General features: G+C 42.2%; 1 protein-coding gene across 2 annotated transcripts in view; it reads left to right on the top strand.

The window, feature by feature from the left end:
• LOC135515654 (glutamate receptor ionotropic, delta-2) overlaps positions 1–20,602 on the top strand; it is a 667,356-nt gene that overhangs the window by 393,415 nt on the left and 253,339 nt on the right. The window lies entirely within an intron of this gene.

The following is a 20,602-nucleotide window of genomic DNA, read 5'->3' as shown; positions in this document are numbered from 1 at the left end:
AATACTTTCGCAAGGCACTGTAACTAAGAGTACATTTTCTGGAAATAATTATCTGATTACCCTGTTACCACAGAAATACCATGTACGCAAAATAATTACCTGATTACCCTGTTACCACGGAAATACCATGTACGCAAAATAATTACCTGATTACCCTGTTACCACGGAAATACCATGTATGCAAAATAATTACCTGATTACCCTGTTACCACGGAAATACAATGTACGCAAAATAATTACCTGGAAATTGTTTTCTTAGAAGTTTGTGTTACAGTTGTGTGCGTGCTGACGTTTAACGGGTCACAACTGCTACTGGTGAACGTGCCGTTAGTTTCCAACCTGCCTTGGCGTGTCCTCTTAACAGACAGCACTCATTGGTTGACTCGAATAGTATCCTATTCCCTATGGAGTGCACAACAGAACCTATAAACCCTGGGCAAATGTCGTGCACTACATAAGGTAAGGGTGCTATTTGGGACATGGACATGTACCGCGCCAGGGCGTAGGATGTTTAATGGTTATGCTTTAACCTTGAACTTTATCACTAAAATAGACGTCCATGACATTAAAGTGTTATCTTACACACACACACACACACACACACACACACACACACACACACACACACACACACACACACACACACACACACACACACACACACACACACACGCACACACATATAGTACAAGATCACAGATAGTTTTGGGCTGCATTTTCACTAATTGCTCTGAAAAAGATCTAATGTGAAAAGATCTGATGTGATTGGTCAAAAGACCAATTAGTGGAAAAATATCAGAATTTGTTTGCCTGTGTAAACGCAGAGATAGTGTATTGGTTTTCAGTAGGTTTTGTATCGACACGTGTGTGTGTCTATATTCGAGCGTACAGTATGTGTGTGTGTGTGTGCGTGCGTGTGTGTGTGTGTGCGTGCGTGTGTGTGTGTGTGTTCGTATGCGTCTGGGTACATGTACGTGTGTGTTAAGCAGGAGGTACAGTATATCGCCCCTCGTCTCTGAAGAGGAGTGCGTCAAATCTGTGTCACGGTACCAGAGCTCTCATTCAGTGATTATTTACAGCCTGCCTATCCCCCCAGCCCTGCCCCTTTTCTCTGTCACTATCTCCACATTACACGGTCAATTTCATATCACTGGCCATTCTCCTATCTTAGGACATTTCTTCTCGCTTTGTTTCTAATGTCATTTGGAGAAGCATGACCGTTCTCTACACGATCCTCCGTGGACAGTATCACGCCGGCATTCAAGCCAGAGAATGTGGACTTCCGTTTTTAGATTGGAGTGGAATGAAGGATGAAGAATCAAATTACATTCCACAGTTTAAAAAAAAATGTTTTGTGCTGTGTCTTTTCTAATTCATGCACTTGGTTTTAATAGAAGTCCTGCTAGTAAGACGTATTAGATGGAAAATTGAAATTGACTGTCTGCAGAGAGAGAGAGAGAGAGAGAGAGAGAGAGAGAGAGAGAGAGACGGAGAGAGAGACAGAGAGAGAGAGAGAGCTAGAGCCTCATGGATAGTTGTTGAATTAATTATGCCTTCTTTAGGGTTGCTTGAATGCATAGGCTTTTCTCCTCTGTCGTCTGATGATGAAGTGGATGTCATTTCTGTTCCTGGCGACTGTTATTATTTTTAGAAACGTCGCTGTTGAAAAGGTGATGCTAGATTAACACCTCGGTTGCTTTTCGTATTAGAAGAAGTGTTCTAAGATGTCAGGTTATCAGCGTAATTTGTGTAACTGATTTGTTGAAAGTCTGCAGCATGCCCCTAGTGTCCACTGTATGGTTTACTTCTATAGCTATTCTATTTCTGTATCGTTTCTACTAGTGAAAACACATATACACGGATATTACTAACTTTCCATTTTAAATATCATATATATATGTTTTTTGATCTGAGCCCTGAAAGCTCTGCGTCAGATCTTTAATAATTTAACAGGAAGTCCCATTGACTGTGGTTTCCTGCTGAGGCTGCAGTACAGCATCTACAGATCAAGACAAGCTTTGTTTAGTGTTTTCTTCCCTCCTGTTATTTAATGACCCTCCCTGTGCTATGTCATACATGTTGACAGAGTCAGTAGACTGATAAGACTACCATTATTGGAGGTTGTTAAGACTACCATGGCAGTAGACTGAGAAGACTACCATGGTAGGACGTTGTTAAGACTACCATGGCAGTAGACTGAGAAGACTACCATGGTAGAACGTTGTTAAGACTACCATGGCAGTAGACTGAGAAGACTACCATGGTAGGAGGTTGTTAAGACTACCATGGTAGGAGGTTGTTAAGACTACCATGGCAGTAGACTGAGAAGAAAACAATGGTAGGAGGTTGTTAAGACAACAATGGCAGTAGACTGAGAAGACTACCATGGTAGGAGGTTGTTAAGACTACAATGGCAGTAGACTGATAAGACAACCATGGTAGGAGGTTGTTAAGACTACCATGGCAGTAGACTGAGAAGACTACCATGGTAGGACATTGTTAAGACTACCATGGCAGTAGACTGAGAAGACTACCATGGTAGGAGGTTGTTAAGACTACCAAGGTAGGAGGTTGTTAAGACTACCAAGGTAAGGAGGCTGATAAAACTACCATGGCAGTAGACTGAGAAGACTACCATGGTAGGAACTTGTTAAGACTACCATTGAAGTAGACTGAGAAGACTAACATGGTAGGAGGTTGTTAAGACTACCAAGGCAGGAGGTTGTTAAGACTACCAAGGTAAGGAGGCTGATAGAACTACCATGGCAGTAGACTGAGAAGACTACCGTGGTAGGAGGTTGTTAAGACTACCAAGGTAAGGAAGGCTGATAGAACTACCATGGTAGGAGGTTGTTAAGACTACCAAGGTAAGAAGGCTGATAAGACTACCATGGCAGTAGACTGATAAGACTACCATGGTAGGAGATTGTTAAGACTACCATGGAAGTAGACTGAGAAGACTAACATGGTAGGAGGTTGTTAAGACTACCAAGGTAGGAGGTGGTTAAAACTACCAAGGTAAGGAGGCTGATAGAACTACCATGGCAGTAGACTGAGAAGACTACCATGGTAGGAGGTTGTTAAGACTACCAAGGTAAGGAGGCTGATAGAACTACCATGGCAGTAGACTGAGAAGACTACCATGGTAGGAGGTTGTTAAGACTACCAAGGTAAGGAGGCTGATAGAACTACCATGGCAGGAGGTTGTTAAGACTACCAAGGCAGGAGGCTGATCAGACTACCAAGGCAGGAGGCTGATCAGACTACCAAGGCAGGAGGCTGATCAGACTACCAAGGCAGGAGGCTGATCAGACTACCAAGGCAGGAGGCTGATCAGACTACCAAGGCAGGAGGCTGATCAGACTACCAAGGCAGGAGGCTGATCAGACTACCAAGGCAGGAGGCTTTTAAGACTACCAAGGCAGGAGGCTACCAAGGCAGGATAAGACTACCAAGGCAGGAGGCTGATCAGACTACCAAGGCAGGAGGCTGATAAGACTACCAAGGCAGGAGGCTGATAAGACTACCAAGGCAGGAGGCTGATCAGACTACCAAGGCAGGAGGCTGGCTACCAAGGCAGGAGGCTGATAAGACTACCAAGGCAGGAGGCTGATCAGACTACCAAGGCAGGAGGCTGATAAGACTACCAAGGCAGGAGGCTGATAAGACTACCAAGGCAGGAGGCTGATAAGACTACCAAGGCAGGAGGCTGTTAAGACTACCAAGGCAGGAGGCTGTTAAGACTACCAAGGCAGGAGGCTGATAAGACTACCAAGGCAGGAGGCTGATCAGACTACCAAGGCAGGAGGCTGATAAGACTACCAAGGCAGGAGGCTGATAAGACTACCAAGGCAGGAGGCTGTTAAGACTACCAAGGCAGGAGGCTGTTAAGACTACCAAGGCAGGAGGCTGTTAAGACTACCAAGGCAGGAGGCTGTTAAGACTACCAAGGCAGGAGGCTGTTAAGACTACCAAGGCAGGAGGCTGTTAAGACTACCAAGGCAGGAGGTTGTTAAGACTACCAAGGCAGGAGGCTGATAAGACTACCAAGGCAGGAGGCTGTTAAGACTACCATGGTTGGATAAGTCTTCTAATCCTCTCCCTCCGCACTTCACTATTACACATGCAGACAGACTCAGGCAGAGTTCAACCACGGGGTCACCAGCCATAGTCCAAACTGGAAATCACAACACTATGTCTCCTCCCAAATGGCACCCTATTCCCTTTATAGTGCACTACTTTTGACCAGGGCTCATAGTTCACTACATAGGGAATAGGGTGCCATTTGGGTCATACCCTATGCAGTTAAAGTTGGAGAGACAGCACCAGAGGAGAAACAGCTGTTATATACCGGATTACTATAGTGTGACCTCGAGGCAGGCGTTAACTCGACACAGAGGGATGTGCTGTGTGTGTGTGTGTGTGTGTGTGTGTGCGTGCGTGCGTGCGTGTGTGCGTGGGCGCGCATCATTTATTTATTTCACCTTTATTTAACCAGGTAGGCAAGTTGAGAACAAGTTCTCATTTACAACTGTGACCTGGCCAGGATAAAGCAAAGCGGTTCGACACATACAATGACACAGCGTTACACACAGAGTAAAACAAACATACAGTCAATAATACAGTAGAAAAATAAGTCTATATACGATGTGAGCAAATGCTGTGAGATAAGGGAGGTAAAGGCAAAAAAAGGCCATGGTGGCAAAGTAAATACAATATAGCAAGTAAAACACTGGAATGGTAGATTTGCAGTGGAAGAATGTGCAAAGTAGAAATAAAAATAATGGGGTGCAAAGGAGCAAAATAAATAAATAAATAAAATAAATACAGTCGGGAAAGAGGTAGTTGTTTGGGCTAAATTATAGGTGGGCTATGTACAGGTGCAGTAATCTGTGAGCTGCTCTGACAGCTGGTGCTTAAAGCTAGTGAGGGAGATAAGTGTTTCCAGTTTCAGAGATTTTTGTAGTTCGTTCCAGTCATTGGCAGCAGAGAACTGGAAGGATCATGATCACATCATGTGGGTGGACACTATCGATGGAGTAGGACACTGGGCCTTAGTGCTTCACACTGGGTGGGGTATTCACACTGTCCGTCAAACTGTTTGGTTTAACCCTGTAGGTAACACGTTAGTTTATGCCTGTAGGTAACACGTTAGTTTATGCCTGTAGGTAACACGTTAGTTTATGCCTGTAGGTAACATATTAGTTTATGCCTGTAGGTAACAGGTTAGTTTATGCCTGTAGGTAACGTGTTAGTTTATGCCTGTAGGTAACACGTTAGTTTATGCCTTGTAGGTAACGTGTTAGTTTATGCCTGTAGGTAACACGTTAGTTTATGCCTGTAGGTAACGTGTTAGTTTATGCCTGTAGGTAACAGGTTAGTTTATGCCTGTAGGTAACAGGTTAGTTTATGCCTGTAGGTAACATGTTAGTTTATGCCTGTAGGTAACATGTTAGTTTATGCCTGTAGGTAACATGTTAGTTTATGCCTGTAGGTAACAGGTTAGTTTATGCCTGTAGGTAACATGTTAGTTTATGCCTGTAGGTAACGTGTTAGTTTATGCCTGTAGGTAACACGTTAGTTTATGCCTGTAGGTAACATGTTAGTTTATGCCTGTAGGTAACATGTTAGTTTATGCCTGTAGGTAACATGTTAGTGTATGCCTGTAGGTAACACGTTAGTTTATGCCTGTAGGTAACACGTTAGTTTATGCCTGTAGGTAACATATTAGTTTATGCCTGTATAGGTAACATATTAGTTTATGCCTGTAGGTAACATGTTAGTTTGTGCCTGTAGGTAACACGTTAGTTTATGCCTGTAGGTACGTGTGGGTAAGGAGAGCAGGGATGGAGTTGAGGGGAGCTTACACTATGTTCTGTGGGTTAATGATTGACAGGGGAGCTATAGCTCATGTTTCCACTCATCATGTGCTTCTGAAACCTATGGAATCAACATCACAGTTCAACGCCATTAGTTACCATAGTCAGTTGACAGTGTAAAGCTTGTTTCAATACAGTATTCTAGGCATCCATAACTGAGTTGATTCATTGGCAGAATAGAATCATTACCAATAATCATGTGAGCATTATAAAAGGTCTCCCATATACACTGTAGGCTTTTCATTGTCTGCGTGCCAAATGACACCTTATAGACAGAGAAGAGACAGGCCTGGCATGGTGTGTGGAGGAGTAGAGAGGAGACAGACCTGGCATGGTGTGTGGAGGAGTAGAGAGGAGACAAACCTGGCATGGTGTGTGGAGAGTAGAGAGGAGACAGACCTGGCATGGTGTGTGGAGGAGGAGAGAGGAGACAGACCTGGCATGGTGTGTGGAGGATTAGAGAGGAGACAGACCTGGCATGGTGTGTGGAGGAGTAGAGGGGAGACAGACCTGGCATGGTGTGTGGAGAGTAGAGAGGAGACAGACCTGGCATGGTGTGTGGAGGAGGAGAGAGGAGACAGACCTGGCATGGTGTGTGGAGGAGGAGAGAGGAGACAGACCTGGCATGGTGTGTGGAGAGTAGAGAGGAGACAGACCTGGCATGGTGTGTGGAGGAGGAGAGAGGAGACAGACCTGGCATGGTGTGTGGAGGAGTAGAGAGGAGACAGACCTGGCATGGTGTGTGGAGGAGTAGAGAGGAGACAGACCTGGCATGGTGTGTGGAGGAGGAGAGAGGAGACAGACCTGGCATGGTGGTGTGTGGAGGAGGAGAGAGGAGACAGAGGAGTAGAGAGGAGACAGACCTGGCATGGTGTGTGGAGGAGTAGAGAGGAGACAGACCTGGCATGGTGTGTGGAGGAGTAGAGAGGAGACAGACCTGGCATGGTGTGTGGAGGAGGACAGAGGAGACAGACCTGGCATGGTGTGTGGAGGAGGACAGAGGAGACAGACCTGGCATGGTGTGTGGAGGAGGACAGAGGAGACAGGCCTGGCATGGTGTGTGGAGGAGGACAGAGGAGACAGGCCTGGCATGGTGTGTGGAGGAGGACAGAGGAGACAGGCCTGGCATGGTGTGTGGAGGAGGACAGAGGAGACAGGCCTGGCATGGTGTGTGGAGGAGGACAGAGGAGACAGGCCTGGCATGGTGTGTGGAAGAGTGGAGAGGAGATGAGACTGAGTGGAAAGTGATGATGAGGAAAGGAGGCAGATTAATTACTTTAGCCTGGTCAAAGGTCACTTACCCCTAGGGCTCATGCACACACAAACACACACACACACACACACACACACACACACACACACACACACACACACACACACACACACACACACACACACACACACACACACACACACATACACACACACTGAATCTTCCAAACGACACATATTGAGTTTTATTGAGTATGTAATCATAGGGTAGCAATTTGTGGTTGTTGTATTTAGCAGTTAATGAACAGCTTTTTTATTCACCAATGTTTTTTTGTTTGTTTATGGGATTCAATAAAGCTCTAATTAGATTATTTTTTCTAATTTCTAATTACTCTTTTTTTTTATAGAGATGAAAGTTCTTTATAAGGTTATTTATTAGTCATGAGTTATTCCAAAACTTACGTAAAAAAACTGGTTTGGGTGCATAAAGATTCTCTTGGAACAACAAAACATTCTATATTTAGAATAATGAGTCACTTGGAACAACACAACATTCTATATTTAGAATAATGAGTCACTTTGAACAACACAACATTCTATATTTAGAATAAAGAGTCACTTGGAACAACACAACATTCTATATTTAGAATAAAGAGTCACTTGGAACAACACAACATTCTATATTTAGAATAAAGAGTCACTTGGAACAACACAACATTCTATATTTAGAATAAAGAGTCACTTGGAACAACACAACATTCTATATTTAGAATAAAGAGTCACTTGGAACAACACAACATTCTATATTTAGAATAAAGAGTCACTTGGAACAACACAACATTCTATATTTAGAATAAAGAGTCACTTGGAACAACACAACATTCTATATTTAGAAAAAGAGTCACTTGGAACAACCAAACATTCTATATTTAGAATATAGATTCACTTGGAACAACACAACATTCTATATTTAGAATAAAGAGACACTTGGAACAACAAAACATTCTATATTTAGAATAAAGAGTCACTTGGAACAACAAAACGTTCTATATTTAGAATAAAGATTCACTTTGAATAAAAAAACATTCTATATTTAGAATAAAGAGTCACATGGAATAACAAAACATTCTATATTTAAAATAAAGAGTCACATGGAACAACAAAACATTCTATATTTAGAATAAAGAGTCACTTGGAACAACAAAACATTCTACATTTACAAGTGCTAACACGACAATAGCTAAATTGCATCTAAATGATCTTGACTATTTGCGATCATTAACCTGACCATCGCCCTCTGTTAGATGGACATTTAAATAATAGGTGTGTGGACACAGCTTAATAACATGTGTAGATGTATGAACACCCCAATCCATACACTCCATTCCATTTCATCCAACACTTGATCAATCACCATCCAAATGTCAAATGAGATGTCATCATGTAAAATAAGCTTAGCAGTGATGTATTGCCCTGGGTGTCACACAAGGAATGGGTCTATATTCACCTTAATCTCCTCTGTGGCTGTGTTCAGAATCTTTGTTCAATGCTTGGGAAGACAAATGACTGGTATGTTGGCCCTGACAGACCTGGACTCTCCCATCACAACACAGGTCTACGGAAGCCACGCACCAGGAATTCACAGTAATGATTTATAGTAGAAAGAATGAGTAGAAAGAATGGAGAGGAGAGAGGAAGAGGAACCCATCACAGACAGGACGTATATAGGCCAGCACCCCCATGGGTCAGCTGCAGACCAATCCCAGTACAGGCAGACTCAGCCCGGATGGTTCTGGTTGCATATGTTAAAGTTTCCCCTAATCCTAACCTTAACCATTAGTGGAGGAAATGCTAATCTGACCCAGTGTCATCTTCTAGGGGGAACTTGACCTTACACCGGTTGTGTACAGTACTCTGTGGGGTGGAGAGGGGTGTGGATTACTTTGGCTTTCTATCGGAATGGTGGAGGAGGATCAATAGGATGTTTGCTTTGAGCTGGGGCCGGGCAGGGCCAGCCTCAAGGCCCGCGTCAGTCCCTGTCAGAGTCAGACAGGCCTTTGCATGCCCTTGGAATGGCTGGGGCTGAGTGGCTGGAGCTGAATTGATGGCCTGTTTAAGTCAGTGGCATACCTGGCCTGTATTGGCCTAATTAAGCAGGCAGCAATGGGGTTATTTAGAGTCATTAAGAAGCCAGGGAGGGATCCACATCAGCCCGCAGGCCAACCCACACGTGTCTTATACCTGGACTGGCTGGTAGGATTTAGCACCAGGGTCTTATTCATTCGGACACACGTAACGTTTCGCAACGGAATTTGCGTGCAAATGCTTCATGCACAGAGTACTGTCTGCTCCTACGTGTGTGTTTATCTCCGAAGACATCACGGGGGGCGCCGCTCTTCAGCTCTCTCTCTCTCTCTCTCTCTCTCTCTCTCTGTGCGTGCGTGCTAAGTGTGTTGCTCCCAACTTCATCGAGGAGTCAGTGCAATACTGCAACAGACACGGTGTGGCGTGGCTTCCTGACAGTCGCACACAGAGTATGAATTATAGATGATGGATGCTGCACAGTGAGTCAGGTGGCTGACATTAAACCAAAATGGCAATGTGACACATAAGGATTATGATGTATTAAGGAGCACACGCCTGGGTAAGTGAGAGCTAAATGTGTAAAACGGATTGACTCTCACGCTCCGCAGAGAAAGCATTTCACAACTCCATAAGCTCGCTTGCTCAAACCGGTGCGAATACTTAATGGAAGAACATGTGTTTTTGGGTGAGTGGAACACACTATTCCCTGGTTAGGAAGTGCGCAGAGATGAAGTGCTACTCCAAACTGAAGTATTGTGTTATTTTATATGGCCTGTGGATTGAATTGCCTAGGCTTAGCCCATTGTACAAAATTGCTGTTTATTTATCCCATGGCATTTGCATACTCTACATTAATCTGTCAGACTGAAACTTCTTGAAAGTTGCAATATCATCTTTGATTAAAAAAGTGCACCAGTAACATACAAATGGGGACTGCTAAAATGCACGAATAATCCCACACAACCCAGCAGACTGTTGGCATTACTTTAACTCAGACTGAAGAGCATAGAAAGCAGCTTAAACTTATTCATAAATATATTAGGTGACATTGTTGTCTTGCACCTACAGATGTAGGATCTTAATTTGAGCCAGTTTGCTACAGAAGGAAAATAATCCTGCAGCAAAAATACATTTGAAATATAATATGGCTTATAATTATTGGAGGGGTTTATTAGGGCAATTCAAGTCTGAAATGTAATCCTCGCATCCTCGCACGGGTGCATCAAACTAAGTAACATAATAAAGTTAAATTGCACCAATAATCACAAACAACCCAACATTTATGAATTCCCCCCCACAACGAAAAACATTTAGATAAGATGTTGTGTATAACATGCTGTTTATGATGTCATAAAGTAGCCATGCCCCCCTCAAAACATTTACATAAGTTGCTGTGTATAATATGATTTTTATGATGTCATAAAATAGCCATGCCCCCCCCCCTCAAACATTTAGATAAGATGTTGTGTATAATATGATGTTTATGATGTCATAAAGTAGCCATGCCCCCCCTCAAAACATTTAGATAAGATGCTGTGTATAATATGATGTTTATGATGTCATAAAGTAGCCATGCCCCCCTCAAAACATTTAGATAAGATGTTGTGTATAATATGATGTTTGATGTCATAAAGTAGCCATGCCCCCCCTCAAAATATTTAGATAAGATGCTGTGTATAATATGATGTTTATGATGTCATAAAGTAGCCATGCCCCCCCTCAAAACATTTAGATAAGATGATGTGTATAATATGATGTTTATGATGTCATAAAGTAGCCATGCCCCCCCTCAAAACATTTAGATAAGATGCTGTGTATAATATGATGTTTATGATGTCATAAAGTAGCCATGCCCCCCTCAAAACATTTAGATAAGATGCTGTGTATAATATGATGTTTATGATGTCATAAAGTAGCCATGCCCCCTCAAAACATTTAGATAAGATGCTGTGTATAATATGATGTTTATGATGTCATAAAATAGCCATGCCCCCCTCAAAACATTTAGATAAGATGCTGTGTATAATATGATGTTTATGATGTCATAAAGGAGCCATGCCCCCCTCAAAACATTTAGATAAGATGCTGTGTATAATATGATGTTTATGATGTCATAAAGTAGCCATGCCCCCCTCAAAACATTTAGATAAGATGCTGTGTATAATATGATGTTTATGATGTCATAAAATAGCCATGCCCCCCTCAAAACATTTACATAAGATGGTGTGTATAATATGATGTTTATGATGTCATAAAGTAGCCATGCCCCCCCTCAAAACATTTAAATAAGATGTTGTGTATAATATGATGTTTATGATGTCATAAAGTAGCCATGCCCCCCTCAAAACATTTACATACGATGTTGTGTATAATATGATGTTTATGATGTCATAAAGTAGCCATGCCCCCCCTCAAAACATTTAGATAAGATGATGTGTATAATATGATGTTTATGATGTCATAAAATAGCCATGCCCCCCCTCAAAACATTTAGATAAGATGCTGTGTATAGTATGATGTTTATGATGTCATAAAGTAGCCATGCCCCCCTCAAAACATTTAGATAAGATGCTGTGTATAATATGATGTTTATGATGTCATAAAGTAGCCATGCCCCCCCTCAAAACATTTAGATAAGATGCTGTGTATAATATGATGTTTATGATGTCATAAAATAGCCATGCCCCCCTCAAAACATTTACATAAGATGTTGTGTATAATATGATGTTTATGATGTCATAAAGGAGCCATGCCCCCTCTCAAAACATTTACATAAGATGTTGTGTATAATATGATGTTTATGATGTCATAAAGTAGCCATGCCCCCTCAAAACATTTAGATAAGATGTTGTGTATAATATGATGTTTATGATGTCATAAAGTAGCCATGGCCCCTTCAAAACATTTACATAAGATGTTGTGTATAATATGATGTTTATGATGTCATAAAGGAGCCATGCCCCCCCTCAACACATTTAGATAAGATGCCGTGTATAATATGATGTTTATGATGTCATAAAGTAGCCATGCCCCCCCTCAAAACATTTACATAAGATGGTGTGTATAATATTATGTTTATGATGTCATAAAGTAGCCATGCCCCCCCTCAAAACATTTAAATAAGATGTTGTGTATAATATGATGTTTATGATGTCATAAAGTAGCCATGCCCCCCTCAAAACATTTACATACGATGTTGTGTATAATATGATGTTTATGATGTCATAAAGGAGCCATGTCCCCCCTCAAAACATTTAGATAAGATGCTGTGTATAATATGATGTTTATGATGTCATAAAATAGCCATGCCCCCCCTCAAAACATTTACATAAGATGCTGTGTATAATATGATGTTTATGATGTCATAAAGTAGCCATGCCCCCCTCAAAACATTTAGATAAGATGCTGTGTATAATATGATGTTTATGATGTCATAAAGTAGCCATGCCCCCCCTCAACACATTTACATAAGATGTTGTGTATAATATGATGTTTATGATGTCATAAAGGAGCCATGCCCCCCCTCAACACATTTAGATAAGATGCTGTGTATAATATGATGTTTATGATGTCATAAAGGAGCCATGCCCCCCTCAAAACATTTAGATAAGATGCTGTGTATAATATGATGTTTATGATGTCATAAAGTAGCCATGCCCCCTCAAAACATTTAGATAAGATGCTGTGTATAATATGATGTTTATGATGTCATAAAGGAGCCATGCCCCCCTCAACACATTTACATAAGATGTTGTGTATAATATGATGTTTATGATGTCATAAAGGAGCCATGCCCCCTCAAAACATTTAGATAAGATGCTGTGTATAATATGATGTTTATGATGTCATAAAGGAGCCATGCCCCCCCTCAACACATTTAGATAAGATGCTGTGTATAATATGATGTTTATGATGTCATAAAATAGCCATGCCCCCCCTCAAAACATTTAGATAAGATGCTGTGTATAATATGATGTTTATGATGTCACAAAATAGCCATGCCCTACCTCAAAACATTTAGATAAGATGCTTTGTATAATATGATGTTTATGATGTCATAAAGTAGCCATGCCCCCCTCAACACATTTATATAAGATGCTGTGTATAATATGATGTTTATGATGTCATAAAATAGCCATGCCCCCCCTCAAAGCATTTAGATAAGATGTTGTGTATAATATGATGTTTATGATGTCATAAAGTAGCCATGCCCCCCTCAAAACATTTACATAAGATGTTGTGTATAATATGATGTTTATGATGTCATAAAGTAGCCATGCCCCCCTCAAAACATTTAGATAAGATGCTGTGTATAATATGATGTTTATGATGTCATAAAGGAGCCATGCCGGAGAAGAAACTAGTCAAATCCAAGCCAATATTTTCATGTTGTGATGTAGGACTAACCAACCCGTTCTATTTATGTGTGTGTACGCTGCCTCTTGACTTATTCCACATTATTCCACATCGTTGTGTTACAGCCTGAATGTTTGTCTCATCCTACTACACACAATACCCCATCATGACAAAGTCAAAACATGTTTTTAGACATTTTTGCTAGTTTAATGAAACTGAATTGTGCAACATTTGCTTATTATTATTTTCCAAATTCTTCATGCTCTGTCAAATTGGTTATTGATCATTGCTAGACAAGCATTTTCAGGTCTTTCCATATATTTTCAAGTAGATTTAAGTCAGAACTGTAACTCTGCCACTCAGGAACATTCATTGTCTTTAACTCTCCTAGTGTCTGGTGGAAAGCAGACTGAACCAGGTTGCCATGCTCAAAGGGATATTCAATGTCTTTAACTCTCCTAGTGTCTGGTGGAAAGCAGACGTAACCAGGTTGCCATGCTCAAAGGGATATTCAATGTCTTTAACTCTCCTAGTGTCTGGTGGAAAGCAGACTGAACCAGGTTGCCATGCTCAAAGGGATATTCAATGTCTTTAACTCTCCTAGTGTCTGGTGGAAAGCAGACTGAACCAGGTTGCCATGCTCAAAGGGATATTCAATGTCTTTAACTCTCCTAGTGTCTGGTGGAAAGCAGACGTAACCAGGTCTTTAACTCTCCTAGTGGAAAGCAGACTTGCCATGCTCAAAGGGATATTCAATGTCTTTAACTCTCCTAATGTCTGGTGGAAAGCAGACTGAACCAGGTTGCCATGCTCAAAGGGATATTCAATGTCTTTAACTCTCCTAGTGTCTGGTGGAAAGCAGACTGAACCAGGTTGCCATGCTCAAAGGGATATTCAATGTCTTTAACTCTCCTAGTGTCTGGTGGAAAGCAGACTGAACCAGGTTGCCATGCTCAAAGGGATATTCAATGTCTTTAACTCTCCTAGTGTCTGGTGGAAAGCAGACTGAACCAGGCTGCCATGCTCAAAGGGATATTCAATGTCTGTTTTTTTTATTTTTACCCATCTACCAACAGGTGAATCTGTGTTTGAAATTGACTGCTCGACCGAGGGACCTTACACATAATTGTTTGTGGGGTACAGAGATGAGCTAGTCCATGCAATTTATTATGTGACTTGTTAAGCAGATTTATACTAATTGACTGAAGACATTTCAGCTTGTCATTTGTTATCAATTTGTAAAAATGTAAAAAACATAATGCCACTTTGGCATTATGGGGTATTGTGTGTCGGCCAGCGACACAAAAGCTCAATTTAATACATTTTAAATTCAGGCTGCAACTCGAGGCAGAGTTGCAAAGAAAAAGACATATTTCAGACTGGCCAATAAAAATAAAAGATTAAGATGGGCAAAATAACACACTGGACAGAGGATCTCTGCCGAGACGGCCAGCATCCCAGAATCACCTCTTCAGTGTTGACGTTGAGACTGGTGTTTTGCAGGTACAATTTTATGAAGCTGCCAGTTGAGAACTTGTGAGGCATCTATTTCTCAAACTAGACACTCGACTGTACTTGTCTTCTTGCTCAGTTGTGCCCCCAGGGCCTCCCACTCCTCTTTCTATTCTGGTTAGAGCCAGTATGCGCTATTCTGTGAAGGGAGAAGTACACAGCATTGTACCAGATCTTCGGTTTCTTGGCAATTTCTTGCATGTAATAGCCTTCATTTCTCAGAACAAGAATAGACTGACGAGTTTCAGAAGAAAGTTCTTTGTTTCTGGCCATTTTGAGCCTGTAATCGAACCCACAAATGTTGATGCTTCAGATACTCAACTAGTCTAAAGAAGGACAGTTTTCTTGCTATTTTAATCATAACAACAGTTTTCAGCTGTGCTAACATAATTGCAAAAGGGTTTTCTAATGATCAATTAGCCTTTTAAAATTATAAACGTGGATTAGCTAACACAACGTGCCATTGGACACAGGAGTGATGGTTGCTGATAATGGGCCTCTGTACGCCTATGTAGATATTCCATAAAAAATCAGCTGTTTCCAGCTATAATAGTCATTTACAACATTAACAATGTCTACACTGTATTTCTGATCAATTTGATGTTATTTTAATGGACAAATAATGTGCTTTTCTTTCAAAAATGATTGATGTCAGAGTGGAATGGACTAAGATAGAGTAGAATCGTATATAATACAGTATATACATATTTTTTAAATTTTATTTTACCTTTATTTTACTAGGCAAATCAGTTAAGAGGAAATTCTTATTTTCAATGACGGCCTAGTAACAGTGGGTTAACTGCCTGTTCAGGGGCAGAACAACAGATTTGTACCTTGTCAGCTCAGGGATTCAAACTTACAACCTTTCGGTTACTAGTCCAACACTCTAACCACTAGGCTAACCCCATCTGGAGTAATGCAAGATATGTAAACATTATTAAGTGAATGAGATACCGTAGAATAGTATAGAAAACAGTATATACATATGAGATGAGTAATGCCAGATGATACTTCCTGAAGGAACTCTAGGAACTCTATCAGCTGTTTTATAGTGGCTATGATGCTTATTGTTGTTTACCTTGACTGCACTACACATCTCCCAATTGGGACAATAAAGGTGTATGCCAAGGCCTTCTGTCTCCACTGGGTGAGTGGTCTAGCTAAACTTAGCCTAGCCCTGTTTTCCTGCAATCTCCATGGGTGTGGTGTAATTGTGATCATGGTCTCCATCACCAGTCTGCTAGATGACTACTGGCACTTCATGTTGTTCCTGCTCTCACTGCCAGAGAGCAGATATGCAGGTTGAACATGTGAGATAGTAACAATAATCAGAGCTATGCAAAAGCAGCTAGTCTCAGGTGCGTTGTCCCCCCTCCATTCAGATCACTCTGTGTTGTGTCATTACCAGTAGCCTCATACAGCACGACTAATGGCTGAATGATTCTCCTCTCATGCAAATAACATTGATCTGATGAATCTAAAAATAATAGACAATAGATTAGCTTGTTTTTGTTCTCGTTCCTTTTTTTGCGAGCTCCATCGCTTTTGGCATGATTTTATTTGAAGTCGGGCGTGAAATTGGAAGTACACAGCTAATTTTCCATGGAGGACCAATTTCGCTGATAACCCCCCTTCATACACGATAGGGGTATGGCCTTAACAGATCACTGTCGCTCATCTTCCCCAACATCTCAAGGTGCCATGGGAAATTCTTTATTGGGGCGGAGAACTTATCGTTTCTCAATGGAGAGTCCAGGTTCCCAGGGTTCTGGAACAGAAATTTCCAGGTTCCCAGGGTTCTGGAACAGATATATCCAGGTTGCCATGGTTCTGGAACAGATATATCCAGTTTCCCAGGGTTCTGGAACACATATATCCAGGTTCCCATGGTTCTGGAACAGATATATCCTGTTTCCCAGGGTTCTGGAACAGACACAGCACCATGTGTCTGATTTAAGTCTGATACTGATGGTGGATGAGGAGCTCTATCTCTCACAGTCTAATCACAGATGCTTTGATCTATGAGACACAACGCCAGTTACCTCGCTAGCTGTCAGTCAAATCAAAAGAATTACCGTGCAGGACTCACTCACTCACTTAAGCCCTCTGCTTTCCTAGCGCAGAGCAAGGCAAGGCAAACCTCACTGGTGTCTTAATGAGAGCCCTGCTTCAAGCCTTTTAACCTTAGGCTGAGTTTATCCTTGCTTACCGTGGCAAGAAAAAGTATGTGAACCCTTTGGAATTACCTGGATTTCTGTATAAATTAGTCATAAAATTTGATCTGATCTTCATCTTAGTCACAACAATAGACAAACACAGTGTGCTTAAACTAATAACACATAAATGATTGTATTTTTCTTTTCTATATTGAATACATCCTTTAAACATTCACAGTGTAGGTAGGAAATGTGAACCCCTAGGCTAATTACTTTTCCAAAACCTAATTGGAGTCAGGGGTTTGCTAACCTGGCATCCAATCAATGAGATGAGATTGGAGATGTTGGTTAGAGCTGCCCTGACCTATAAAAAACACTCACAATATTTGAGTGTGCTTTTCACAAGAAGCATTGCCTGATGTGAACCATGCCTTGAACAAAAGAGATCTCAGAAGACCTAAGATTAAAAATAGTTGACTTGCATAAAGCTGGAAAGGGTTACAAAAGTATATCTAAAAGCCTTGATGTTCATCAGTCCGCGGTAAGATACATTGTCTATAAATGAAGAAAGTTCAGCACTGTTGCTACTCTCCTTAGGAGTAGCTGTACTGCAAAGATGACTGCAAGAGCACAGTGCAGAATGTGTCAGAATGTGTCAGCTAAAGACTTACAGAAATCTCTGGAACATGCTAACATCTCTGTTGACGAGTCTACGATATGTAAACCACTAAACAAGAATGGTGTTCATGGGAAGACATCACTGAAGAAGCCATTGCTGTCCAAGAAAAACATTGCTGCACATCTTAAGTTCGCAAAAGAGCACCTGGATGTTCCACAGTGCTTCTGGCAAAATATTCTGTGGGCAGATTAAACTAAAGTTGTGTTGTTTGGAAGAAAAACACAACACTATGTGTGGAGAAAAAAAGGCTCAGCACACCAATATCACAACCTCATCCCAACCTTAAAGTATGGTGGAGGGTGGTTTGGGGCTGCTTGCTGCCTCAAGGCCTGGACAGCTTGCTATCATCTACGTAAAACTTGAATTTTGTCAAGACATTTTGCAGGAGAATGTAAGGCTATCTGTCCGCCAATTGAATCTCAACAGAAGTTGGGTGATGCACCACGACAACGACCCAAAACACAGAAATACATCAACAACAGAATGGCTTCAACAGAAGAAAATAGGCCTTCTGGAGAGGACCAGTCGGAGTCCTGACCTCAACCTGATTTAAAATGCTGTGGCTTGACCTCGAGAGCAGTTCACACCAGACATCCTAAGAATATTGCTGAACTGAAACAGTTTTGCAAAGATGAATGGTCCAAAATTCCTCCTGACCGTTGTGCAGGTCTGATTCGCAATTACGTTTGGTTGAGTTTATTGCTGCCAAAGAAAGGATGGTCAACCAGTTATTTTAAATCCAACAGGTTCGCATACTATTTCCACCCTACACTTTGAATCTTTACACGGTGTGTTCAATAAAGACGTGAAAAAGTATAATTTTTATGTTATTTAGTTAAAGCAGACTGTGTTTGTCTATTGTTGTGACTTAGATGAAGATCGGATCAAATTCGATGACCAATTTATGCAGAAATCCTGGTCATTCCAAAGGGTTCACATACCTTGTTCTTGCCACTGTAGGTAATGAATCAGCTTACTTTCTGCTCACATTCTTTCTGGCAGAAAGTTTTCTAGTTGAAAGAATCCCCCCTGTGTTGTTCGAGACCCTGCACACGGCTCCAAACCAGCAAGCCGGACCATCAGTAGGAGCATCTCTGTGTCCGAACACACTGCCAAAATCAATAGCCTTCTCCTTGGCCGTGGACTAATGCAGCGAGGCAAAGTTTAATGTCCCAGGCCTTGTTGGGTGGTGCCATAGAGAGCGGCTTGCTTTTGGTCCAGATTTCTTGTTGGCCGCTCTATTTTCGTCATCAGTTGAGTGTTAACAACCTTGAACTGACGTGTTGGTTACAGCAGCCAATCCCCAGAGGAGCACATCTTCCCTCGGAATTCTGGCCTTTCTCTAATTAGGCAGAAACATCTGCCCTTGGACAAGCTGGGGAGAGTACTAATGGGCGTGAATGAACACAGAGAGCCTGAGGTGGGCTGGCATGTACTCATGAACACACACACACGCACACACACACACATGCACACACACACATGCACACACACGCACACTCAGTCTCTTCAGTGAAGCATAGCCCCATCTGTGCTCTGTGTGGCGAGCATGTTTCACATACCACTTCACACAAATACTGTGCTGGAAGTCAGCAGGATCATCATGAAAACATAGCAGGCAGTAAACTTGCAAGTCATCAGAGAGAGATTGCGGGGGAGATAAAGAGAGATGGGTGGTGGGAGAGAGAGGGCGATGAGTGGGAGAGAGATATAGAGAGGGGGATGGGAGAGAGAGAGGGGGAGATAGAGCGGGAGAGAGTTAGAGAGCAGAGAGAGAGAGAGAGAGAGAGAGAGAGAGAGGAGAGAGTGAGAGCTGGAGAGAGACAGAGAAAGGGAGAGAGACAGAGAAAGGGAGAGAGAGAGAGAAAGGGAGAGAGAGAGAGAGAGGGGGGGATGGGAGAGAGAGATAGGGGAAGATAGAGAGAAAGGGAGAGAGAGAGAGAGAGAGAGAGAAAGGGAGAGAGAGAGAAAGGGAGAGAGAAAGAGAGAGAGAGAGAGAGAGAGAGAGAGAGAGAGAGAGAGAGAGAGAGAGAGAGAGAGAGAGAGACTAGGGAGCAGGGCAGGAGTAGAGTTCAGAAATAAATGACCAGTCAGTGAGTCTGGGCCAGGGCTGTAAATAGTTCCTATCATGTCTGGCACAGAGATGGGCTTCCAGTGTCATCATGGCCCTCACCGATGACACCCACTTGGTTGTCATGGTTACTACCCGGCTGAGTGACCAGTGGACAGAGTGGAGCGAGGAAGAGAGAGAAAGAAAGAGGGAGGGATGGAGGGAGGGAGACCATGATTGACAAGTGGTAGTAAGAGAAAGAGAGAGGGATTGGAGAGCGAGACAGATAGGGGGTGACAGAGAAAGAGAGAGGGATTGGAGAGCGAGACAGAGAGGGGGTGACAGAGAAATAGAGAGGGATTGGAGAGGGAGACAGAGAGGGGGTGACAGAGAAATAGAGAGGGATTGGAGAGCGAGACAGAGAGGGGGTGACAGAGAAATAGAGAGGGATTGGAGAGGGAGACAGAGAGGGGGTGACAGAGAAAGAGACAGAGAGGGGGTGACAGAGAAAGAGAGAGGGATTGGAGAGGGAGACAGAGAGGGGGTGACAGAGAAAGAGAGAGGGATTGGAGAGGGAGACAGAGAAAGAGAGAGGGATTGAAGAGGGAGACAGAGAGGGGGTGACAGAGAAATAGAGAGGGATTGGAGAGGGAGACAGAGAGGGGGTGACAGA

The sequence above is a fragment of the Oncorhynchus masou genome, chromosome 1, assembly GCF_036934945.1.
Source record: "Oncorhynchus masou masou isolate Uvic2021 chromosome 1, UVic_Omas_1.1, whole genome shotgun sequence".
Taxonomy (NCBI): Eukaryota; Metazoa; Chordata; class Actinopteri; order Salmoniformes; family Salmonidae; genus Oncorhynchus; species Oncorhynchus masou.
The sequence above is the reverse complement of the archived record's forward strand: the minus strand, read 5'-3'. Positions and strand labels throughout refer to the sequence as shown.